We start from the raw sequence: 27,442 nt of genomic DNA on the forward strand, positions 1-27,442 counted from the left end.
CCCAGCCTGCGGACACCAGTTGCCGGAGAAAAGTAACAGCAAGCATCATCTCTTCAGTGCAGCTGCATCCCTGAAACGGCCTCAGCCCACGGCATTTGCTGCGTGCGTGATGCTCCCAGCTCGAGGGGACGCGGTTCTGCTCCCTCCTATGGGACCAGGCACCCACTGCCGTTCAGCCTCCTGGAAATTACCCTTTCTAAGGTATCTCCCCATTTCTGCCCAGGCTCCTTGCCTGCTCTAAACAGAATTCAGATTCAGTGCTTCGCTCCCAGCTTATTTCTCCTTGAAACCTTCCTTGGATATGCTCATCGCTGTTTGTACACAACCCGCTTTTTGTCTTTGACGGGTATAAATCAAGCGCAGACAAAGCAGAGTAAATGCCACAGTTCTTGGCTGAACCCTCAGTGATTTGCCATTGTAACACATTGCAAAACAGCGTTGAAAAGAACTCCTGTTGAGTCACGATACACCGCGTGCTGGAGCAGTGCAAGGAGAAAGGGGGTTGGTGCCCAGCGTGACTCCTCGTGCCTCTCGACCGTGCGATGTTTGCTGGGGGAGCTGCATTGCATCAGCGGCTTTTTGGGTTTCATTAAAGGATGAGAGCTGCTTTCCGTCCGAGCTGGTTTTTTTTAAGTATATAGGAACGGCTTGCAGCTCATCCTTGAAGATTTCCATCCATTTAATATGTATTTTTTCTGTACTGTTTTATAATGCAGAATAAGCTATTTCTATAACTTATGGGAAAAGAGGTTCGCGGGAGCACAGGCGTGGGAAATGAGGTTGGCAGAAGCTGAAAGAGAACATCAAGTGCCACGGTGGTTTTCACTGTAAAGGATCACCAGCAGCTTTAAAGGCAGATTTTATTTGAGAGAAGGAGGCTAACAAGGTACAGCAGACACAGAACAGACAAAAACCTGAATAAGGAGGTCCCTTTGAGCGCATATGTCGAAATCCAAGTACCAGAACAACTCGCTCCTGACGTCAGTGTTTTATTAGTGAGAGTAAACAGGAAAGCGACGGGAGCCAACGGGTACAAATGATCTGTATCACAGAAAACCATTCCCCATCTCAGGCAGGGGCTGGATATTCTGGTACCTTAAAATAGAGCCAAGCGAAGGCATGAGTCACTTCATCCACTGGGCAGAAGAACAGTTGCCAGCCAGCGGGGTGGGAGACAAGTACCTGGCATTGGGCTTTTTTCTATCATTGTTACTTTATTTAGCTATGCTGCTTTAAATGCATGCATTTCCTAAGAAATACAGATGACATACGAATAAATAAAGTTTTCCAGTAATATTATCAGATCCTAACATAACGTAGCTCCATTCACTTCTTTGCTATGTATGTGGCTTCAAAACTATAATGAAAGATATTAAAAAAAAAAAAAAAATCCCCCCTAAAAATGTCAACTATAAATCCCCTCTGAGCCGTGGTACAAATATTTGCTGTACCTGTGTGTGAAACATGAGTATTTCAGGCTATGCTGAGGCAGCAGGTGACCCAGGGATGGGGATGCAGCAGCAGGTATTCGAGGTGCGTGACTCGCCGTTTTTGGCTGCAGGGAAGAGCCTTGCTCCCTAATTCCAATTTACACCCGGTTTCAATGATTTATTCTTGCTACCAACGTCTATTTCCAGCTGTGCAATGTATAAAAGAAAATCAGCCTGGAGCAATTGCAAGCTTTTTTTTATACCTTGATGTACGCATCTTTTTGGGTGCATTGCCTTTTGGGGGGGGGCTGACTCCCATACAGACACTGGGTGGGAGCTGTCGGACTTGCTGGGCACAGCGTGCGGAAGGGGTATCGGCATCGGTCTGGCATCTCAATGTGGTTTTCAGCCTGAGCCGCAGGTAGTCTCATCGCACAGAATAATTACCAGCTACTTAACCCTGTGTGGCGGTGTGCTCCCCACACCACCTGTATTTCCCGTAATCCGGCTCGGGTGGTGAGCACCAGCGGCGGTTGTAAGGGATGCGTCTGGTCGGGATGGCTGCGTCTGGCTCAAAGCGGGTTCAGAGGAGACGGATAACAACACAGCAGCCAAGGGCTAATTCGAACAATGCGCCCACCTAACCACAGCGCTGGTCAATGTCTGTCTCAAGCCGAATTTGGAAGAAACCAACCCCTGTAGTCGGTATGTAAATACGACTACGAGTCAATTATCTTACTCCATCCCCCGTGGACAGCCCAGGGCATGCCGAGCTCTCCTGCACGCCAGGATCTCCCCTGGAGCAGGGACACCTCTCGAGGTTACTCCTCGAGGTTAAGAGATTCCTTGCCGCAACGGATTGTCGGTAAGTGATTAATAGCATGCTGAACTTCGAAATCTCAGCTAAGTCACGTAAAGGATTGATTGCGCATGTATAATCCTTTAGACATAAACCGTTGACCAAGTCTGGAACTAAGTCTGGGTCCAGTCGCGCCTAAAGTTCCCTCTGAGAAGGCTTTAGAATGCAAGGGGGTCTTTTCTGGACCTCCTGACTCAACGGGAGGGTCTCCCCGACAGCTTCGTCTGACCCTGTCCTCTATGCAGTAAATATACCAAGTGAACCATGCCATCGAATCTTGTTAAACCACTGTCGCATTTAATATCAAACGTTGTTAAATTGCTGTTTTGTATCAATGAACATATTGCTACTTCCCTCTTACAAGTGACGTGCGTCACTCCATCCGCGACACCTTGATGTTAAAAAACACATTGAAGTGGCAAGGGCACATATGTGATATTTTTTCAAAACAGAGAATGGTTAAAACTTACTAGAACAAAATGAATTTGATTGACGTGTATTTGCAGGGTAACAGACTTTCTTTTATCCCTGGCACCATCAAATGTGAGCAAGATATTGCAGGTTTTTTATTAGGGGAGTCTTTTTTTGTTGCTTTTACAGATGTGCACATTAGCATTCATTGGCAAAACACATCTGTTAGGAGACCCCGCTGCATCTTGAAAGAGCAGGCTTTTTTCTCTTTATTCCTATGTCTTTGTTGTTAATTATTATTTCAGAAGGCAAAAATATGTATATTTCCTTCCCGTTTAAAGGCAGCCACAGGCTCGGGGTGGTTCGGAGCCCTGCTAAAGAGGGAAGGGGTAGCTTATGGGTGCTAATATCAACTTCTGGGACTCCGTCACCCCTTTTACAGAACAAACACACAGCAAGGGGCGCGTATGGCTTTTGCTCATCCTTGCTGTGTTGCCTAAGTATTCTTGCTGCGGCCGAAAGCTGCGATGTGGGAGCACTGCCTCCAGCGAGACCCGCTCCTCAGCCCGCCTGCCCTTCGGCCAGCTGCCAGCCCGGTCGTAATCAGAGCAAGTTGTCCCCTGCTGTCAGCAGGAGTGGATTCATCCTGACTCATACCTGCGCGTCCAGTTTGCGGGGAGGAACACAACAGCGACGCAGTCGGGGATGGAGGCAGCGTGTTCTCCCTCGAGTGGGTACAGTCCCTGCTTCCTTCGCTGAGCACCAGAGACCGTGTTTGTCCTCTGTATCGCCGCACCGACTTCGACGCGTGGGTAGGGGACAGGCAGAGTCGTGCTCAACGTAGGGATTTTCAAACGGTCCGCAGATGTGCCCGTGTCCCGATCCAATGTCGGGGAAGGTTTCGATATGATCCCAGGAGCGAGATTAAGACACAAACGAGGTCAAATGCCGTATAGTCAAAAGAGCTTTTATTATCAAAAGTATCAAAAGTGGAAAATGGTGGCGATAGGATAGAATGGAAGAAAAGGTAGAAATCAAGCAAGCAGTCGGGATAGGATTGCTAGGATAGTCACCACCACGGATCCAGCGGCGTCCCGTTGGTCCTCAGGCAAGCAGTTGGCGGTGGGAGTTGCAAGGACGGATCCAGCGGCGTCCCGTCGGTCCTCAATCTTCAATTCTTTGGTGATGAAGAAGGGCCCCCACAGCTTGTCTCTACAGGTTTTTATAGGGCATATTTCGGTGATGTCATGAGCTGCAGGTTTTGTCTATCACACGACCTTCGCGTGATTGACACCAGAAACCAGTATCTTATCAGCTCCAGCCCGTTTCCTCCCCTGGATGCCTCAATGGCCTGGTAATCGTCCTTATGGACAGAGGAGTGTCCTGCTTAAACAGGCCATCTTAGAGACAAAGGGCTCGAGATAAGCAGTTCACAGTTCCTTGAGATGACAACCCAGTCCCTCACACCTAGCAATCTTTGAGGCAAATGGTTCAAGATAACAATTCAGTCTCTTACAGCCCGCCAGCTGTGGGCACATCCCGCTGAACCACAAGCTTTTGCCCTGAACGCAGAGCTGCGGTGCCAGCTGACGTAGCTGCTGGAGTTGCCCTTTAGCGCTTGTCCTAAGACATAAAAGAAATTCCCTTTTTCTTGTTGACCCTCTCTAGAGTTGGGTTGGGGGCGTTGAGCATCCTTGCATCACCCCCCATCCAGCCCAGCCTTTCCCCACACAAGGGAAGGCACCGACACAACGTCGGGTCTCCCCAGGGCTGTTGTCTCTGCCCGTGTTCCCCACGATGAGCTCTGGGTCTGTGACCTGTCACCGTGGTCCACGGCCTGGCCACAAGGCTGGAAGCCGCTAATCCAGGTTTTCTGGTTTAGTAGTTTCTCTCCTTGCAGCGTACGGAAACGTATCCCGATGCAAGTTCTTTCGGATCGAGCGGACTCCGAAGCAGGCACGGCTGGGAGGGTTTGCCGTCGTGACTCCTTGGTTTGCTCCAATGGCTGCTTCACACGGTGTGTTTATGAATTTGGACTGGAAAAGGTTGAAGACCTTTCCTTGGTCTTCTGTATTGAAAAGTCTGGCGCCATTTCCATGTCCTCATTTTGACTTAAAATATGCATAATTTTTTCTCTTCACAAAAAGCTAAAGGGTCAAGCTGAACTTTATTGTAACAAACAGATTTTAGAGTGAATTTTACCTCCCATTTGTAATGACACAAAGCCATTTGTAATGAGAGGCTATTTTAGAGCTCAAGTGTGCTGTCTGGATTAGAGGAGTCTGTCTCTGAGATGTACCCTGTGACATTTGCATTTTATGGGAAAAAGAGGTGGCCTCTCTGTCCTTCAGGAAAGTCCCGGTATTTTTTATGGTTCACAAAATTAGGGCAAGTGAGTGCCATCATTTCCCTCATATTTCTCAATAGAGGATCCTATTTCCAAAATGTTATGACAGCAATAAACTTGAGACCCATAGAAAGCTTTGGAGACACTGGCTGATGGCTAGTGAACTTCTGTTGGTGACTTTCAGATGAAATTGTGGGCAGAAAGCAACAAAACAGGAGCAGTCAATATCATAAAGCATGATTATTAAAGTACATCATTCTGTGGGCCACAAAGAACACTTTTTACTTGTATTTAATTTCTGATAAGCAGTTAAAAGCTTATGAGATGTGAATCAAACACAAAGTTGGAAGAGTGGAAGAGTGGTTTCCAAAAGTAATCCTCTTTCTCCTCTCGTGCGCTTGGACGACACGGTGTAGACCTCAGCGAAGCCAGGCCCTTAGACCCTCACTGCCTTTTTGCCTCCAAGCTCTATTCTTCAGAAGGTGGATATTTCTGCATTTAATTCTGATGTTGTGCAAATGGGAAGAGAAATAATCACGGCAGTGCCTCTCTGAGGGTCGAAGATGACCTGTCAGCAAGGGCTGCAGGTCGGAAGGCTTTCCATGGCTTTCCACAGCTTTCCACACTAGGACAGTGTGACTCTGCAGTAAAAAGACTATTTTGCTTGCTATTTTACACTCAGCTCAACTCTGAAAGGGCTACTTTTTAAATCATTTGCCCAATTTTTTATATGGAGCCTGCCAGGCTTCAGAATAACTGAAGTGGAGAATATTAAGAATAGAGGAGCAGGGAAGATAAACAATCTTGATAGCACCGTACATAAGCTGCTTGTTCTGTGCTGGAACAGGAACATTCAGGCACTTTTTCCAAAAGAAGCAATTAGCACTTTCTAAATAGCGATATTATGCAGTCAAAAAAAATTGCTGTGTTTACTGCTGTTGGGAATGTATTAGGTTTATTCACTACAACAAAATGGATTTTGTTTGTGACAGATAAGAGATAAAAGACTCGAAAACCAAACTTCACTTGAAAGTTAGTGAATATATAAATCCAAGTGAAGGAGGAAAATAGATTGGTTAAGATGGACAGCAGATATTAGTTAGGTTTGCTACAGAAGTTTCCATAGATTTTAACATTTCCATAGTTCTGGGCCCAGCATCCTCAGAGATGAAATGGTTCCAGACGTACTATTTCAATATGTTGCACCCACCTTCATTTCACAGGTAGTGGACATGTGGTACGTATAGATGCGCTTCCTATGAGAACTATATGTAGTCAATGGGATAACACAGCAGTTAGGACTCCCAGAAAGCATCTGAGAAAGTTCCCCCATGAGACTAAGCTCAAGGAGAAGGTATAAATGGTTAAAGCAAAACGCAGATTTAAACGCGACCTGAAATATGGTTGAAGTTAATCAGAACAGAAGTGAAAATTCAGGGCGGTGCTTCACCTCTCCATCACTGAAGGTCTCGCCTGGAGGAGGCCCAAAGCAGCAGAGCCCTGTACTTGCTCTTCTAGTCCAAAAACCCTGAAGAACAGACATGTGGCAAGTTGATCTCCCGGCAGCGTCTTCCTCAAAGCTCACAGAGTCAGACAGGGCAGGGAGGGCCCCTGAGCATCTCTGCTGCTCTCGCATCAGGCCCTGGGGAGCTGCACGGTCCTCTGGACGCAGCCTTCGCCCAGTTCCTCAGAAATAGTGGGATCCGCTCTGTCCTTCTGCTGGCTTCCCACCTACACCACGAACACCCCCCTGTAGTAGATGCTCCTTCCCTGCCCGCTCTTCTCCTCGCTGTCTCCCCTACTTGTGTCCTGCTTTATCTTTGCTCACAATTCCTTTTCCAGTAATGTCTCTCTCTGCCTTACAGTTTTTTTTCTAAAGTAGTTTCCATTGAAAACTCTGTAGCAGAGACAAATGAAGATGCAAAAGCACCAAAGTACCCTGCACCATGCCTCTCTCTAACCTGTTTGCTCTATCCACATACTTTTTAGCTTCTTCCACTCTTCCTCTGTCGGTTTTTGAAGGCAAGGGGTAGCTTCAGGATTGGTTCTTTTTCCTGTAAATGTCCTTAGGCAGAAACTTATTCCGTGTGTCTGAAAGGTGCCCATCTCATCAGGCTCCTACTTTTGAACTGACCATTGGAATATCCTCACAACATGGATAATAATAGGCAACACCATCATCTGATCATCATAACTAAATTACCTTTGGCTTTCTAAACCCTAAAGCTCCGACCTGCAATTAGAATTAAGTGACTAGGCCACTTCAGCACACCACATCTGCAATGCAGATGGGATTTGGTAGATTATAACCATCAGCAGCGTACAAAGACCATGGTACTTAAAACCCGCACACTTAGCAATGGGTTTGATTCAACCTTATTAATAATAGCAGCAGCAGGAAATCAAAATCATAGCAGTGTTGATTGGAAGGGTCCTGTGGGGCTCATCCAGTCCAGAATCCTACCGAGCACCCGGTTATTGCCAGCGCCAGCCTGGGTCAGCTGGGGCTTTGCTCAGCCAAGTCTTGACAACCTTCAGCGATGGAAACTTCACAGTCTCTGGGGAAGCCACCCCTCTGGGGGTCTATTAAACAAGTTTCTATTAAAAGTTTGGTGGATACTGGGAAAATTCCAGTGCAGGTTGGCTGTAGCCTGGGACTTGAGCCATTTCCTCTATTTTTGTTCCATTTTCTTGTATTTTAACCATGCCTAGTTAAAGTCTAAAAAATGGAAATAGCGAATCGAGCAGATGTGCATCAGTATCGTTCGCAGGAGAAAAATACAGTATTTTTTCCTTTTGTCTCAGAGTTGTTGAAAAAGCATTGGAAGAAGATTTTGAAATAGGCACACCATATATATATCGCCATACAAGAAAGCATGCCCGCTCTCTTGTGCTGTCACATAATAGAGTTAAAAAGAAATAAGTCTTATTTCCATACTGAGTCATTGCTTGCACTTTGTTTAGCGACTGTTGAATCAAATGTCGTTTCAGCTGGTTGTGAAGCAGGGACAGGTGCAGAATATCGTCTTTTTGTTTTTGCGGCAGATGCAAGCAGAGGAGAGAGCAATGTGTTTCTCATCCATAAAGCAGCAACAGAATAATGTTAAATTAAGACTAAAACATTTCTGATGAATAAAGGCAGAAGCACTAAGTTCCAGGAAGAAAATATGTTCCACAAGAAACTGAAGTTTTCAAACTTGCAAAATATGAATTTGCTATAAAACCAGACATTTATAATTTATTTTAATGGTTTTGCAACTTACGTGGCAACTGAAAACAGACTCAGTAGGGAAAGGTCAGATTTTTCTTCCAGTGCCATTTATGCCCCTTTATGAATCGACTTGGGCAGCTGAATGCAACCATGAGAGCAAGGAAGGCTTTGAAGAAATTCAAGCTACACGTGCTGTTTTCTCAGCGGTGAAACGGACACAGCCACCGCCTCGTCTTTTGAGCTCTCCTCTGCTCTGCAGATCCCGTCCTGCGGCCGAGCAGAGGGCAGACGGGGCAAGCGGGGCCAGCTGGGATGTGCAAATTCCCATTTCTGGGGTGCTAGCCTGGTTTTAGCAGCCGTTCCTCCCCTCCCAGGCTGGAGGAGCAGAAGGTGGATGTTGCTGCCGGCACGGCCGCCCACGGTGACTTCCACAAAGTCGCTCAGCCCGGCACATCTTTGTGCCCGGACATCCAGCCTGGACGTCAAAAGCTTTTTATAATTAATGGGTATGCAACATTGATGAGCAATCCGTGTCCTCTCCTCCCCAGTCTCCATCCAGGGAGGAACCAGAAGAGCTGGTTGGACCTCTTCTTGCATCCACCAGCAAAACTGTGGGTTCCCGGGTACGTGGGAGGTATTATACAAATATACGGACCTCGGTGCCAGCACCGTGCCCAGCACACAGCTGGGTGGTATCCTTGCACCCAACGCGTTGGGCCGTGGCTATCATCAGAGACATTTCTCACCATATCCCCCATTTCTAGTCACCAGCATCCTAAAGGAGTCAGGCAGGTGCTGGTTTTCTCCTTCCAAGAACATTTTTAAGGTCTTGAAATGTCCCTCACCCATATCGGAAAGTTAAAAAAATTCAGTTTCTTTCAAGTGTTTTCACCATAATCTGTTTTTTCGCATGTATGTTATTGCTAAATGTGTCTTTGGTTGGTTTGGGGGTGGGGTTTTTTTTCTTTAAATGGCTACTTCTCGTTTAGAAAAGGCTAAAATAAAAGTTTTCAGCAATTTCAAAGTACTCTCTTGAGGAAAGCAATGTAATGAATAAAATTAACCACGAAAGATTTGATTAACTGACAAAAAGGTTTTTGGAAAATTCCTGAGCAAATCTAACACTGGCAAAGCTGGAAGATGCTTTTCACTCTTGTGCACTAAAGCATCCTTCTGGGTTTAGGGGCAACCAGTTTTGGGGCAGGTGGATGCACAAGCACGGGCTTCGGAGTGATGGACAACCCGAGTGGTGGTTCCCGGCGGGCTCCATCCCGGGGTTCACATCCTGCCTCAATTTATCTGGCCAGGGATAAACCGTGAGCTGTAATTTCACCCCAGTTCAACCACTTCATCGCTTTTTCAGCCGGCAACACGCAGTGTCCCAAAATTACTCTCCTGTGTAGTGACAACACATGCAGCCACTTAGCCGCTTGGCAACACCGAGGATGCTGACGAGACTTCTCCAGCCCATCTGCCGCGTGGCTACCAAGGACTAACGTCTCCACCGGTGATGACACAAGGTATTATTTATGTGTAGATTCACACGTGCTCCTTCTGGAACAGCCACGGCAGATGGACCGCTCCGGAAAGCTACAAATCCCTCACTTAGACACCTCCTGAGCTGAAGGATGGAGAGTGAGCGTTTGGGCAAGGGATGCTGGAGGAGATAGATGAAGGCTGGAGCCATGCCTCCTCCCCATACCCTGCCCTGCAGATGGGAAAGAAAACCTGGCCGAAAACGGGGGCAGGTCTGAAGATGCGTTTTGGAGGAGAAAAAGTGCCAGGGAAGAGGAAGGAACTGGGGGCAACACGGATGGTTTGCAGGGAGGCTGCACGCTCTGGCATACAAGGTGCAAGAGAACGACGGGGCTCCAGTCCTGGCTCGTGAAATCAGCCTGCGCCGTCGCCGTGCAGACCCACCACACCGACCAGACGGGGTCCGCGCCAGCCTCGGTCAGCTTCTACGGCAACCGGTGGTTAATTGGAGAAGGATCCACGGGCTGTCATCGCCCAGCATATTCTGAAACAATGGCTGAACGGCAACCACTTCTGCTTTTTTTGCACGCACCTTTGCTAATTGTCTGAGTGGTTTAATCCGGAGTAAGGCAGGAAATAGCTGGAAATTGTTGTGATATCCCGAAAATATAGGTGAAACGCCAGTCTCGACATTTTGGGCACTAAAAATCTTCATTCGTTTCCTCCAAGCCCCGGGTTCTCTGCACCACACTTGTGCACTTGCACGCTCGCACGAGCCAGTGCCGATGCCACCCTTCCTCACCCAACAGCAGCGACAACCTCTTGTGGACACAACCGAGAGGAAATTGAGAATGCCCCCCTCCTCCATGAATTAAAACCCGCACCGACGCGATTTCAGCGTGTAATTAGACTGTGAGTGAAGACACCAAAGGCAAAACCCCGTCTGCCTTTGCTGACGGTCACGTCTCAGTGCACAGATGAGAGCTGAGCCTCCCACTCAGCTTCACCCCGAACTGGCTCATTTCCACCAGCCTCCAGTGTAATTAAAGTATTTTATGCATAGTAATGGTTGCACTAATTAAATGTTGCTGTTTATTATTAAATAATGAAACTCATTAGCATATGCTGTGCAGCTGAGATGCTCGTGGCTGAGCGCTGGTGCCTGGCTATGCCGGACTCTGCCCAGGTAACCTGTGAATTCACTGCTCCGACACTGGAAGATCCCCATTTTTTCCAGTTTGTGCTGAGGGTATTAAAGCATTTTTACTTGTTTGGCCACAAGGATTTTAAATTGGGAACATTTTAATAGACTGTGCAGTGAAACATCCATATGCATGCTGTTCTGGGTCACTTTTGATCCCTTTATAGTGTTCCATAGGCACTGGAAAAATCTGATATCTAGCACATTCCCAAGGGGAACATTTTTGCATTTGTACAAAACTAAATTGATTGCAAGCATGCAGCCAGTACTATGACAAATTTAAGCTTGTTATTTTGCTGGTACATCATATAACAATGTTTTTATGAAAGCTGTGTTGTCGCTACATGATAATTTTCAGATTTCTTGAGCTAAGCTGAACAGCAGTGTATTAAAGATTCATATATGTTGAAATATTCCCTGTATAAAATCTTAACACACACCCAACACTAATTTAAAACGTTCCAGCCACTGGGTCAAAATAGAAGCTGGGAAAACCCACACACACACACGACAGTGCTGAAAATCCAACTTGTTTTTACCACTCTGTTGCACATAGCCCCGGTGAATCAGAAAGCCCTGTTTACTCCTCATTTCATGTGGTTTATTATCAGAGGGCCCAGCTGGGACCACTGTGGCTAAAGGATTGTCAGCATTTCCATTACCACCACTTTATAGCTCGGCCATAAAAATTTACTCAGAATTGTGATGGTCCAAGTCTTTGCTTAGGAAGAAATTTTTTCCCTCGAAACTTTAAAGTGATTTAGGAACCATTAAGTTTTACGAAGGCGAAAGGAAAATAAAAAAGTTTGACTTTGCTGATGGTAGATGCTTTTTTATACCCTTCCGAAGCAGGGTGGCTGGCAATAGCGGACGCTATGGGCTGGTCTTTCTTAATCGCTTGCTTGCGACCCCCCTTCGCTCTGGAAGCCCGTGGTCGGTTTGGCAGCCGGCGATGCTGGCACCGCCGTGCATGAACGAATGCAAACCTCGGTGTTGGGGCTGTCCTCGCTGCATGTGTTTTATTGGGGGGCATTTAACAGCAGGAACCGGGGGGGGAAGCCAAATGTGGCTCCCGGAGTGGGCTGCATGACCTCAAAACTGCTCAAGCTCCTCCCAGCTAAACACAGGTTCTTTGGAAAATAGCTTTATATCAGGAGCAAAACGGGGCAAAAATGTGGGGTTTTGCGGTAGGTTTGTTTCTGGACAGCCTGAGCACCGGGGCTTGTGCTTCTGCTTCTGCAGAAGGGCAGGGGTTGAGCTGGGGTTTACACCATGTGCAATGTTTCCCTTTATGTTAAGGCTGGAAACAAGCCATAATATAGTGCCTTGAAGCTGCACTGAAAGAGGGAAAATGGAGAATGATGAAAATTGGAGCAAATGCCCTTTTTCTGAAATCCGTCACTGAATACAAAAGAATAATTTTATTTGTAAAATGGCAAATAATTTCCATGTTGGAAAGCATTTTGCTCAGACAGTTTGCTAGCAAGGAAACAATGCCTACAATTCATACAATAGCCAAAGAATACATGCGTTTGAAAGAAAAGAGTTTCAGAGACTCAGTGCGAGCATGCTGAATGCTTCTTTAATTCAACACACAGCCTTAGAGCGCTTGAAATGGATCATTGCAACACATTATGCCATGCCCTGAATCAATAGGTTAAAGCTTTCCCATTCACTTTGTACTGTTAGGTCAAATGAAACTTATTTTTTTCTTCAAAACCACCTTCATCTTTCTTCTGTGCTATCAGAGAGGAAGGAGCTCCCTGTGACCTGTTATATTTGAAATTATTTCCTATTTGATAGAGTACTGATAGGTGTGGGAACCTATTCAGTGTTCAGCTCCTCCCGTTGTGAGCATTGGGAGGAGGAGAAGAGGTTCGACCCTGCTCTCCTATTTACTTCCCACTAGAGGAGCCCATTGCCGCCCATTAAATGAGGTTAGAGGCCGACTCAAAGTGCACGAATTATTCCTCTTGCTACTAATAGCCTTGATACTAGTAGAAAGTCATTTTGTTCATCCCTTCCCAAGCAATCCAGGTCCTAGGGTTGCCTACATCAGGCACACGTTCGAGAAATTCCTTACTACGCTGACATTATCACATGGACGAATGCCAGGGCGCCCAGGCGAAGCCCATCTTCTAGCACCGCCTGAGACCTCGCCAAGAAAATAAAAATAAAAATGAGTATTATGCCTGGCAGGGAAGGAGAAAAGTCGTTAACTGAGCCAGGCAGCAGCGGGGGCTGCCAGGAGGGATGCAGGGCTGTAGCCCATCCAGGGATGCAGATCGTGGGCTGCGGCACATCCAGGAGAGCTCAAACGGCACACGGGACACAAGGATGAGAGGAATTGGCCTCAAGTTGCACCAGGGAAGGTTTAGATTGGATATTAGAAAAAATTTCTTTACTGAAAGGGTTGTCAGGCATTGGAACAGGCTGCCCAGGGAAGTGGTGGAGTCACCATCCCTGGAGGTGTTCGAAAAACGCATAGACGTGGCACTTCAAGACATGCTTTAGTGGGCACGGTCGTGTTGGACTCGATGATCTTAAAGGTCTTTTCCAACCTCAACGATTCTGTGATTCTGTGAAATCAGTGGCACGGCTACCACGCCGTTAAAAGGGCTCAAACCCTCCGCGGAGGAAGCACAGAAACCGCCGAGGCTTCCAATCGCTTCAGCAGGGAGAAGGTGAAGGAGTACCTGCTAGGTGGGTAATCCAGCTGCGTGTCCCAAGTTATGGATTATAATTCATTATGGACTATGTATATAATATAATATGCAATATATAATATATATAATAGTATATAATATATTGTCACATGTATATTCTGCTCAGCATTGCTCATAGCTGCAGTGTCCCACCTGAAATTTATAATTCTGAGCAGATTTTTGGGAAGGCTGGTGAGAGGAGTTGTGCTGCAGAATTAAATTGATTTCTTTTTTAAAATAGACTTTCCTGGGGCTTTGCTTCTGCACTAACTACATGTGAGTGTGCTGTACCACTGAAGTGTGTGGGGTTTATTCTTTCTTTAAATAAAAAACTAATGAAAATAAGAATCTATAAAGTTAGAGGGTTTTAATGACTCCGTTGTCTCTGGAGAGATGCAGTTAGCTCTGTCTGAAGCATTTTTATTACCTATAGCTGCAAAATACGTCTACGCTCACAGAAATGGCTACATTTTAGTTTAGTAGCATATAGTGGAGTATTGCAATTATTTGAAAGACAGGTTGATATTCTATATTTTTATGTACAATTCAAAATGCAGAAATAAATGTCAAAACTGAAAAAACCTCTTTTTGCTTACATAGCATAGAAGCAGCCTCCGTCGGCGCCAACACTGTAACAGTCAGGTGGGAGCCGATCTCTTATCTTAATGTGTTTTTCTGAAGACTTGGCAAAAAAATGAATTTTTAAAAGATTTTCCTTTATCCATACATCACAGTCCTGCATCCTGGTAAAACCTAAGCTACGTGCCCTGAGCCATTAGGCTTTGGGAGTTGATCATGTGCCAAGATATAACAAACATCTGAATATAAAGAAGAAATAGCAGCTAGACAAAATACAAGAGTCAGGATTACTTTTGCTAGTATTGTCACGGGTATCCAGACGGCTCAGGGAATTAGGGAGTTTTCACAGAAAAGTTTGGGAAAGGTTTGCTGCGGAGTTATTGTGCTGGCAACCTCCTTTGCTTCAGTACTGCTTTACTATTTTACAGCACACAACGAATATACATGAATGCATTATTTCCACTACTATTTCCCTTAGGAGCCGACAAGAAACTTAATGATTTTTTTTTTTTTTTTTAGCTCACAAGATTTATGTTGCTTTCAGCAGTCAAGGCTGTATATGCTAACACAAAAAGCAAGCTCTGCATTCAGATACTGGGCTGTCACTTTGGTCTGGTTCTGCACCACGTGCCTGGTCAGTCGTGGTCCTTCTTCATCGCTGAATAACAGGCTTAAAAAGTACTGTTTTGTAGTCACACCTCAAAAATGGGCAATAGGAATATTAAATTCTGCAGCAGGATTTTATTCCCTGGTTTTAATCTACTTGCAATCCTCCGGTTCCAAACGCATGTGCAGATCCACGCATCCATCCTGGGCCTGGAGGCAGGCGGGCGCATCCGACCTGCCGACATCCCGCTGATGTCTGCTCTGTTTATCGCCATCAGCAGGGATGCTTCTCTGCCTGTCGAGTTTCTTGATACATAATTGGATCAAAAGCAGGTATTAAAGGGAGTATTTCAGGATGGCGAACCCATGGCCCTGAGTGGCTTGGGAGAAGCAATGAGGACGCTGTTAATTGGGGAATTCCCAATTAGAGGATCTCAGGGTCAGCAGACCTGTGTGGCAAAGAGGAAAGAGAGGGAATAGGCTGAAACTGCAGAGCAGACACTCCGCAATAATCCTCTGAAGTAATTCTTACCCTGACAGCAGTCAGGGATGCCGTGCTGAAAAATTAGTAGTAGATGGCACTGGTTTTTCCATAAGGATTACGGGTAGGGACAGGATGGTCTAGTGACATAACAGCATTAATTGGATCGTCTTTCAGAGGCAGGGAAAATTGTGCAGATGGAAAAAAACATGTGGCTTATAAAGGTGGTTTATAAATACTTACCATTTACATGCTTTAAATAGTCTTGTCTCAGCAGAAGAAGATACGAGGCTGCAGCCCTCCACTGCTCTTCACTGCGATGCTGCGAGAGCATCAATACTGCAATGGGCTCCACAGCTGAAATGGAGAGAGAAGTGCCACTGCTGACTGATAGTTAACAAAAAAATTACCGTCAATACCCATGTTTGGAAATACTTGGGAAAGTCTCGGGGCCGGCTGGCTGCTCGCGCACACAGAGCTCATTTCGTGTCCGGCCAGGCTGGAATTTCTCCTGCTCCTTCCCATCCATCATGATTTTATCACTGTAAACTCAAAAAGAGTTAGATTACTTCTGAATCGATCCCCAATTAATTACCTCTGCTGAACATTGTACAAAGGACCAACTTTTTATCTCGTTCTCTGCCCATGTGACTGATACGCTGGTAATGGAAATCTTTGCCTACAGGCAGCGTATTTCAGTAACGACGGCAGCCGAGTCTTCTGCTGCCTATAAAACTCAGAGAAACTCAGAGATATTGCTTGCGTTTTCCCATATTCTTTTTTTTTATAGATGTCTGCATCCAATCAATCATAACAAATGTCTTCTCTAAGTTCCTTGTACATTTTTTAAAGGTCTGAACAGTGAAACTCCTTAAGAAAGCAATGGGAACGTGATTGTAAACTGGCAATTAGTGGGAAGCAACACTCACTTATGATTTTTTAATAATTTCTATGAAACATTAAGAGTCATATTGCTGAAACCTGCTTATTTGTCTTGCACTGGGAGCTCACCAGAAGCACTTATATTGCTAAATTGACCAGCAAGCCACATTTATTGGAGTAATTTAAAATGAAAAATATCAAGTGACTTACTTATAAACTGCAGATGCTCCGGCAGAGGCTTTTACATTTGTTAGATTTTCATCTTCCTGCCACGGAAATCACAGTTAAACCCAACAACTTTAATGGCAGCAAATCGTATCCCTGTGGCTTATAAGCAAATAGCAGGCAGAGCCGATTGGTCAGAAGCCTGAAATATTTGTGGTATTATGAGGGACAAAAAAAGGACTCAGTCACCCCTGGAGAAAGAAGGGTCAAGGAGCAGCCCTGGTCCTTCCTGCGTCTCTCCAAGGGTCTCACCCTCCAACCAACAGGACTTTTTCCACCAAGTGAAAGGAAATAAAACCACCTGTAAGTCGGAGGATCTTGTCTCTCCCCTGCTTTTCTGAGTCTGCTAATGAGAAAGCTAATTATTCCCAATATTGGGGTACCAAGGGAGCGGACTGGCGGGGGCAGCTTCAGGGCTGGGCATTTCATGAGGCATCCCAGTGAAAACTGAACAGAACCAACTTGAATGTCTGGTCCTGGCTTGCAGTTGTTCCCTCGAGGCTGTTTCATGCCCTCGGTGGAGGAATAAATAGTTAGAGAAACAGATACAGGTTCACAAATCCTATTATTTATTTTGGGGGGCCTCTTAACCTCCTGTAATTCGGTGGAGCCCGTGTAAAACAGGGATGCTGCCTACCAGCTTAGGAGGGTTGTGAGGCTTAATTAAAAGTCTTTGAAATACTCGCATAAAAGACGTTGAAGAGCAAACCACTAATGTAAGCAGGTTATTTAAGGATTACTGAACGCATTGTGGTCTGGAAGATCAGTTGAAACTTGGGACCCCCATGGAAAAAAAAAAGGAAGTTTTGGGAGCTGTTGGAAATGGGACCTGTGTCCTGGTCTTCACCTGGAGCTTAAGCTGGGAGGATGACGGCAAAAATTCAGTTGTTGTCTCTTGCTTGTGGCCTTTGCAGTCTGGACCAGACCTTAAATACTCCATTACAGTAATTCTCATCTGAAAGAAAAACGAGTCTATGATGTTGTCTATATTGGCTCGTCCCTTTGAGGAGTGGAGTTAACAGCCTTTGAGCCGTAGAAAAATATATGCCGGGGTTAATGACTTCTGAATGTCAAAGGGGGGTTGTGTTTGTGGATGCTGCACAGCAGCTAGCTTGAAACGTAAAGTCTGGCCTAAATCGGCATGTATTCAATTAAACTTTCCTTAATGCAATCAGCAAGTAAGTGGCAAAAAATAACATAGACCTGATGAAAAATGTTCACCATGGCTACAGGACTAGCTCTGAAATGCCCCCCTGAGCTAATGAGCCATCAGCATGTGAATTAGTCTTTTACAGAAGCAGCTCTCCGCACTTGTTTTTGCGATGTGGCTCCCACGAGGACGTGTGAAGCTGTGTCCCTGGCTGGCACTGCCACCGAGTACTGGGGAAAGGGGAAATATTTCACCTTTACCAGGGAGGCAAAGACTTCCCTCAGGGAACCGGCATCCTCCAGTGTGCTGCAACAAACCTTCTAAGGACTTTTGAAAGTTAGAGTCTGTGAAATAATGTTTCTTTGCATATAAGCCCTATCATTAACTTTACAGGAGTCCTTTCCTTTTGGTGGAAAGAAGGAATGTGTCTCACTGCAAAGCATCTTCTTCTTTCAAAAGCATCTCTCCATCCCAGTTCAAGGATTATCGAACAAGGAGCCTGAGCGACACACATGACTTACCACTGATAAAGCCAAAGATAGCTAATAAAAATAAAAATTAAAAAAAAGACCTTTGGATCAGGAAAGAGAAAAAAAAAAACCAAAAACAAAACAACAAGCCAAACCAGCAAAATCATTCTGCGTTGGCATTTGCAGAAGTCTGTGCAGAGACAATATTTGATCCTGGCTTTCTGTCGGGATGAAGTGGGTTTGGTGGAAGATAAGGAGGGATGTGACCACTTGAAACCAGCATCTGGAAGTGGTGCTTGGCTGAGACGTGTTGCGGTCCTGGGCTGAACTTAAGCATCAACCTGCCTTGCAAAGGTCTGTGCAGGCAAGGCAGAGAAACCATAGCAGCAAAGAGGAGTTTGAACATTAGTTTTCATTGCCTTTTCCACCCTGAAACCTGCATTTGGAAGCCTGAAGAGAGTTACGAACAAATGGAAATTATGTTTGATAACAAGGAATATAGATGAATAGTGTTTTATTGTAGTGCTTTCTTTCACTTAAATATTACCGGCTTATCAAAAGAAACATAGCTGTAGAAAAAATACCCGTGTAGTAGAAGGCTGTCAGTTGTGGCATGTAGTGATTTTTATCAATTGATGGATCAAAGCCATTTTCTCTGAAGAACAAACTATTCTCACCATGCTGGGGACATGCCCAGAGGATTGGCTGCATTTCAACGACAGAAGAGCGTGTTTGGGTTTGCTCTTTCCTCCTGTCTCAGCAGGGCTGGGCAGCCTCAGCCCTTCCCGGTGCTCAGTTATCCTCCTTGCTCATAAATAATTGAGTCATACAGAACAGACAGAATTTACACACGTATTCTTACAGATGCAGGCATTCTCCACTGGAAAAAAACAGTTTAATTGCACTTCCATTTTATTATTTGATCTCTTTACTGTTTATAGTGTAAATAAGGAAGACTGGGATTTTGGAACAGGCTCCCGAAAACCTCCGTTAAAAAGCCGTTACTTTAAAAACAATGTTTGTGAATTAAGAGCTCCAGAAATATGGTTATTTTCCTTGGCTGTTATAAATACTTCATGAAAATGTCTACTCTGTCAAAGAGAATATGAATTTGCTGTGTTGAACAGAGCCGCAGAAATGCATATTAAAGATTCACAAACTAGACCATAGGCTTCATTCAAGAGACTCTTTCTCATGATTTTTTCAGTTAATGGTTTACTTCGTGGACATGAGAATATTTGTATCTTCCTTTGACTAAAAAGCTGGTTTAAAGCACAGCTTGATGGTGTTATTCAAACAGATATGACTTTCAAAGCCGGCAATTAAGAACTCGGGATTTTGGCAAAGGCGTCACATCCCCACTGCTGAAATATTCAAGGCTTTGTGCTCGCACTGGGGTTTGTCCGCTTGCTGAGGAGAAAACACGGGATGTCAGCTCCGCAGCTCACCCCAGATGCCTTGCGACGGGGCCGTGAACAGCTTGTGGGTCAGCAGCACCGGGCGCCCAGGGGACATCTTTTTTCCACGTCTCCCTCCTTGAATACAAAATTAAGTAGCCGAGAAATGCTTACACGTAAATGAAAAAAAAAATCAGGGCTTTCAGGCGGGCAGCCTGGAGATTATTGCATTATTTTCAGGCCCTGTTGCTTGGGTGGGTTTATGGGATCGCTCGGCCCCACGCCGCTGTGGGGTGGGCACCTTCTCCAGCCCCACGGCTGAAGCCAGGGCTCGTGCCGGGGCTGCTCAGCCGCACGTGGTAGCGCTGCTTATCTGCTACGCTGCTGTTTTAAACGGTACATGACATTTTGAGTTGTATTCTAGCTATCTTGGGGATCTCAGAGGTGCTTATTTTTACAGTAGCTGAGCGCAGCGAGTCCTAAACGCGTGCGTGTTGTGTGTAACACAATGCATGCATATTCTAATTAAATCCTGAATGCTATTTGTTTATTGAAGACTAAGCTAGAGCTATATCTGATTTTAACTTGCCTAGTTTTTTTCCCTAACAAAGCGTGATTTATTTGAATGGATCCTGCAATCAATTACTCAGGGCAGTGTTCCTCTCTGCAGTCATTTGGACTGTTCTCTGTCTTCCTGCACTTACATTTTTTTTAAGGAAAATGAAATCTTCCACATGCATTAGCATAATTTCTTGTGAAAGTGACTGTGCTAAAGTCATTGACTAATGCAGTTTGCAAACCAGAATATTTTTCAGGGAGATTACTTCCTTTTGGGTAGATATGCAAACACAGTCTTCTTTTTATTCAAATATCTTAGGAATTATCAGTGAGAAATGAGTTTGTGATTGTTCCTGAATCATTATACAAACCACTTGTACACTGACTGCATATTGAGAGTAGTTATTTATAACACTTAATGAGTCAACTCAGCAAAGGTCAGATAATATAAATGGTGCTACTGGATTCATGCAAACAAAATTCATTAAGGATTAACATCTGTCTAGTAGTAGAAAACCACGAAAGGAGCTACTTGGCCTTCACTAATTTCTTTAAGATAAACATCCTTTAGAGTTTTGTGATATTTTATCTATTGTCTGTGTAGTACAGATCCAAGGAGCTACCAAGTATCGACTGGGCTGTTTTAAGGTCAAGCCCTGGGTTTTTATGGAGCACCAGGGGTTGAGAGGTGATGAAGCAGAAGCCCTCAGCTCCCTGGCACCGCTAAAATTGGCAGCCTACGGTAGTCCAGGACCCAGAAGAGGAAGGTGCCCTCTTTGGAGGGTGTCTCTGGCCTGATCATCATTGCAGAAGGTGCTTTTAACATATTCCAGAAAGCACGGGATAATCAAAAGCCAAATCTGGCAGCCCAGAAACAAGGCAAGCTCCCAAAGAGCGCAGAACTGGACCATGAGTAAACCAGGAGCTGAGCTGAAGTAATGGCTCTTCCAAGGATGCTCCTGCACTGACACAGAGATCCGAGAGCTGGAGAGGCTTTAGGATGAGGGGAAAAGGTGCTTCTTGAAGAATCATAGTATACAGCTGGTTGAATAGGGGTATCTGATGACAATGTGACACAGTTAAAGTGAGAGAAAACACGCCAATAGGAAAGTATTCTCCATGCGTTCCACACTACACAGCTAAATAAAGTAAAAAGTGACAATATAAAGGTATTTTCAATGATCGCCACACTATACACTTTGCCATGTGGACGATGTCAGTCCTGCAGCAAGCGTAAGCCAGGAAGACTTTGAAACCATGGTGTATCTCCTCTCACTTCATACAGCCCACGAGCGACCAGTGCCCACGGAGGATTTCTCCGAGCAGCAGCACTCCTGCTTTCCCATTTCACCACGCAGGATCTCCTTGTGCCTGGAAGTTTCCATCTGAGTAGCAAGGAAAAGCAGGTTTGTTGTCGACTTGACAACATCCCATTAAAATTCAGCTGGAGGTGAATCCTGCTTAGGTAAGATGTTTGGTGGCATCTCACCCCCTTGCACATATCTCTTGTAGGACTGATACCCTCAGGTACAACTAAAGAATAAGGCCTTTATTACCACAGACGGGGTAAAAGAAGAAGAGATAAAAAGGGAGAGAGAGGTAGTCATTATAGGCTCAACAGAGGAGTAAAGAAATATTATTAGTGGCTCGAATGACCTGTCTGCCCCAGGGCATTGCAAGTCCGCCAAAATAAACAATTGGCCAAGGAGATGTGAGTAAATAGACAACGTAAAATTTGTGTTCTTTCAGTTTCTTTGTATTTAATGAATGTAGTGACTGGACTTCACAAACAGGCTGTTTTGGACACTGTGTTCAGCAAAAGACGTCAGCTGAGCTGCTTTGAAAAAAACAGGTTGCAAAGCGTGACCTGCTTCAACACTGCGAAAGCACTTCTCCTTCCTTGCAGACCAGCAGGACACACGGCTTTCGTAAGAAACTTTACATTACAACAGAAAGTTCGGCATTGTTACAGTGGTAAAACAGAGGAGTCATGAAAAGCCACGGTCCGGTTAATACCATCAAGAAACTGTGCCTCTTATTATTGATGTAAGTTTATAGTATCTGAAATATTTGGGGAAAAGAGTTTCAATTTCATAGTGAGGCTGTTGGAATAATCAGGAAGGTCGGTGGGACAATCTCCGTGCACTGTTCGGCACATGCAAACATCCCGCTGAATCACAGATTTGCCGTGTGGGTGAGCAGAGCTGGTGGCCCAGGGCACAGTCTGCAGCACCAGCTCAGCCCTGGGGTGCTCTGCCCTGGCTGGGGCACCTCTGCCTCGCCGGTCCTGTCCCTCCTTATGCTTTTTGGTTTGGTTTTCAATGATTTTTTTTTATGATGTGGCCAACTGGCTGGATTTTTTCAGAAGGTAAATATATTTTCACGCTGAAATGGCAAGTGACCTGCATAGCAAAACTAGGTGGAGGGAGTGTGATACCCTCCATTTGGACTTTTCCATGGACCCACAGTGAATGCCTCCTGCCCTTGCATGGCTCCTTTGCCTGTTTGTGAACCCGTATGGCCTTTGGCATTAGCCGGGAAGCCCTGAAGTGGAGGTGTCTCATCCTGCTCTGCATTATTGGGCTGCAGCCAGCAGCGAGCAGAGCCGAGGTGGTCCTGGTACAGGTGGCTTGGGGACCGGAGCATCCCCATCCCAGCTCTGCTGGGCACAGACCCGAGGACAACACCTTGAGCTGGCTGGGAAAAACCACACTGAAGGGAGACGGGTGGGCTAGGGAGGTGCGTGGGGCTGGAGGTGGAGGAAACACGTTTCTCAGTTGCAAATGCCCACTGCTTTCCCAGAGTTTCACTAATGGCTGAGAAATTCTCTCCATGCGTTTGTCTAATTAACCTACAGGCGTGTGAAAGTCGTATTGTTTTCACAGTGGAAGAGCTGTAAAATGTTATCACCCTAGCTGTAAAACTAAGCATCAGACTCTGGTATCCCCGTCAGCACAAAGCCTCATCCTCTCCATGGCAGCCAAAAAAATGAACGTCAAGGCCCGGACAGCGGAGCTGGTGGCAGCACTGCCCACGGGCTCCCCGCCAGGATCTGCTGACTCAGCACCGTGTCCTACACGCCGCGCTGATGTTCCCGAGCGCTCCTGCCCAAGTGCCGAGGGAGCTACCATCTGAGAGTTGGCTTTGTTTCCCTGAACGGTTTCCAGCTTGCATCTACTATCCACTGACACAGTTCAGGAGCACCAGGGCTTTCAGGAGGTGCCGAAATGCTGTTTCCTCGTAAAGGCAGCACACGTTCCCTTTGAAGCAATTCTAGTCCCCTTTTATCGTTTCTTTCATTCAGCAGAGCAAAACTTTGGCCAGTCTCTGGCAGACCAGTGAATATCCCTTCCTGCACGTATTCCCATCGGCAAAACTGGTTAGACACCTTGAAATCTTTTTGGAGCTGCTCGGGATACAGAACAGCTATCGCCGGCCGAGGGATGGCTTAGGCAGGAGGGAGTGTGCATATGACTTCATGATCTTAGAGGTCTTTTCCAAAGTTAATGATTTGATCTGATTTGATCTGACGTGACTGTTTCAGTAACAAAGCCCTGCTAAATTGCAACAGGTTTGTCAGTGCTGTGCTTGGAGAATACGGGAGGTTTGTCTGCAGATAATTCACAATGTAATACAGGAACGTATTAGTAATCAAATAATTGGTTAGAGGTAGTCCATCCAGTAATTTATGGACCACATTATAGAGCCTTACTCCTGCCGAGACAACATTTAGTTACAGGAGTAAATGATCGCCTGTGTAGGGATGTCAATCTGCGCAAGGGAAGAGCACGAAGGAGCCACAGCTCAGGTTTGGCCACTGCCGGCTCCAGAACTGCTCCAACCAGTTTTGCTCCAGCACTGCTCAAACCGTGGGAAGTTTTTAGTCTAGTCCCATGATTCGGCTTCTTACTGTTTATGTTTACTCTACAAAATAATAAGGAGAATCCTGAATCTCTGATCATCACGGTTAAGCAAAAAATCCCAAGTCTGTTTTAGAAAAAATTTCCCTTTTTTTTTAACATATCTCTCTTCTCAGGTGTGGCAAAACCCCGCTGGAAACCATCAGCTTCATCACTCGGCCAGCCCATCCTCTGAGAAGGGGAGCCAAGCTGGTGTCCAGCATCCCGCTCTGGTCACCATGACAACATGATTGCACAGGACACTGAAAGCAAAATCCTTCGGAAACCTCTGGAGCTCAAGAGGAATCTAAATAATTATCACTCCGGACTTCTGTCACCAGGGACAACTGCAAAGGACCACGGTGACGCACGCTCTGATGTCAGCTCGGAGCCCCAGTGAACCCACCATCGGAATTCACCGTCAGCGGCGCGGCTGCCGGCTTCTGGCCGCGTCCCCGGTGCTATCGGTGTCACGCAGGGAATGACAATGAGCGGAGGAAAGGTCTGCGCCGCGTTAGGACCCAAAGTGCTAATGAATGTTAACAGCTCGTAAGAGAGCCCCGGCTCCTGCATATTAATAACGCACCCAGAGCAGCGAGGTATGATTGTGCAATAGAAATAATAATTGCAGTATTTAAGGGAAGATAAATAGCTAAGCTAATGTGAAAGTTCACTTCATTTGCATGGCGTAATTTTGCTTTTTATCTTCGGACGCGCCATGACTAAACGCGGGATGACAGGGAAAATGCAGAGGTGCAGATGACCCGTCATTTGCAAGTATTAGCTTTCTGGGTATGTGGCCGTTAGTATTTGAAACGGCTTTTCTTTGCGAGGTGGTACAAAGCGAACGTTGGACCGGGCACGCTGTTTCCCCTGATGGCTCCAGATGTTCTTTCCGCCGGGTCCTTCTCCTGTCATCTGCGGAGTGCATCTGCCCCACTGCGGGAGATCGGATTCATCGGGCGCTGCGAGGCGGCACGTGGGAGTCGAGTCGAGGGGGTTTTTTGGCCTAATTCTGACTTCAGGTTTTAAGAGCGGAAGGCTTTTTAATCAGAGCAATGGTCACAAGTGGAAGGGCTTTCTGCAGTGGTTTTGAGCATCAATAACGATTCATTTATAAAACTTATTACATGGGTTATTTGCGTAACAAGTTCAGGCAGTGTTTGAGAGTCACTGCAGCTATTCCAGGTTAGAGCAGCTAAATTTCAGGGGGGTGATGATATCTCCAGCAACACAGACTCCTCCTGACCTTACCGAGCCAGGACTGTGCCCTCAGCCCTAACACTTTGCTGTTTGAAGGGGCTGGTGTGCATCTTCACTACAGACATTACAACACTGGGCTTAGGAGATGAATTTTGGGGTACATTACAGCTTAGCTTCCTGCAAGAAGAAGCAAAGACCAGAAAAATCAGGGGAGCAGACACGTTTAGGAGAAGCCCAGATCTGAGCAGAGAGCATTTTGGTTGTGGGAGCTGACTTTTTACCCAGCTGATGCTGAAGAATTTCAGCAGTTACTCCAGCATCACCTGCATCGGGGGTTTTTTGAGCAAGCAAAAAAGTAAAGGTTGCTCTCTGCCCACTTCATAATGCTCAGCTGGGAAATCCCAAGGTTGTGAAGCAGAAATAATTGGATATAAAATGACAAAGCGGCATTATTATATATTATAGACTTTTTGCTGAATCAATACACGTCAGAAAGTATTTTGCAGCCCAGAGCTACCAACAAAGAAAGTTCTCCGTGGTATTCCTCTACATTTAATGGTTTTTTTTTTCCTTCTGTGTAGACTGCATCTGTCAAAGGAGCCCACACCTCCTGGAGCAGCAGCCACAAAAGAGCAGTATGTTATAGAGGAAGGCGATACCACCCTTCCCTGCTAAAATTTACTCTGCTTAACCAGTGCGCAAAGTACTTGGCCAGCTTTTTTTCCCCACAGAAACTCAAGAGAAAAGCTTTAAAGCTTTAGGGTGAACCTGACAGATGAGCAGGTGTGCTCACCAGCAGTATTTTAAACCCACATTATTTGGATAATCTGGGAAAACACTGCTGTTTGTGCCTAGGTCCCCTCTCCTCAGTAAATTTCCACCCTGATTAACAAATGGCTTTACTTAAAATAGCATTCTTCCTCCGAGCTCCTCTCCGCACTGCCGTTTTGCATCTAAGCCCTCAATTAAGCAGGGCAGTGGAGCTGGTCGGTAAAAAAGAACCCGGCAGAACCAGTTGCACGCCCGTGACATGCTCAGCGCAGTGGTCTCATCCTGCCAGGCACCAGGGGACCCTCTGAAAAATAACTAAAGGCAAACGTCCCCACTTCCCCCCTCGGCTGGACGCTGCATCAGAGCAGAAGTTGCTTTAATTATTGTTTGATGGCCCAAGGCACAGCTCAAACAGCGTGGGTGCTCCCCGACGAAGCTGACGAACTGGCAGAGCAGGCGTGTTGCCGCACAGCTCTCCAAAAGTTTCCTCTCCTGCCTGTACCGTTCATGCCACTGAGACTCACCTGTCTGCTCCTGAACAACCCTCGCTTTACAACCAGGAGCAAAGCCAGCCCTATTTCACTACTCGGAGCCTCCGCAGAAGCTCCCTGCGGGCGGGGGAGAGGGGTCTCGCCTCAGCGCATCTCATTACCAGCAGATAATGAAATGCAACAGCCCTATCAACACTACAGAATTATTATAAGAAATAAAGTTTCTTTAGTGCTAGGTAGTACATCAAACATAACCTCAGCTCCTGTGAGCAAAGGTCCCCGGGGTGGTGCAGGCAGGAGGGAGGGCAGGATACCCAGCACCGGAGCTGAGCACCCACTCTGTTGTTTAACACATACAGGTGACAAATGACCTGACTGTTAATTAAAAGCTGATTATGTTCTGCAAGAAATTGCTACCAGGTGTTCTGGGTAAATAAAAGGAGAGGCTGGGCTAGTGCTTATATTTAGAGAGGAGGGGGGGATGGCTGAGTGTAGCTGTTAGGCAATGGGCTCTGTGGGTAGATCTCTGCCTTCAATTTTAAGCAAATTGTATTTATTTTATTAGACCTTTCTTGCTGGTGTCTTGGGTGTAGTGTTGTCTCCTGGTTGGTACTGCAGGCAGATGTCCTTTTCTTTTTCCTCTGGGATCCTCTTATTTGAGCAGATCTGAACATCCTCTGGTGTGTCTGTCTTCCTGAAAAAAAAAATCCAAGAAATCAGGGAAAAATTTAACCTTAAAATAAACCTTAAAAAAAGCTGGCTATGCTTAATGCTTGCCTCTAGTTACCTGCCGGGTGTAACACAGCCAGTGGGTTGGGGCTGTTTTGCACCCCGGGGCAGCAGCGGGAGCGTGGGAGGAAACCCTCTACCACTCAAATCTGGTGTGGTAAAAATGCCTCTGTGCTCTAGGTGAGGTTAAAAATTGCATTTCTGCTCTACGTGAGCTGAAATGACCCTTCTCCATAGGGTGCATAAACCTAATCCTGCTCTAAATCCTCTGAGTTGTCAGAGCCCCCAAAACCTGGGCAAGGAAATTTTTTAGGGGCAGCGGTGGGGGAACTAAACCATGGGGGCTCTGGGGCATGGGGGA

Source organism: Harpia harpyja, chromosome 18 (assembly GCF_026419915.1).
Source record: "Harpia harpyja isolate bHarHar1 chromosome 18, bHarHar1 primary haplotype, whole genome shotgun sequence".
In the NCBI taxonomy this organism is placed as follows: Eukaryota; Metazoa; Chordata; class Aves; order Accipitriformes; family Accipitridae; genus Harpia; species Harpia harpyja.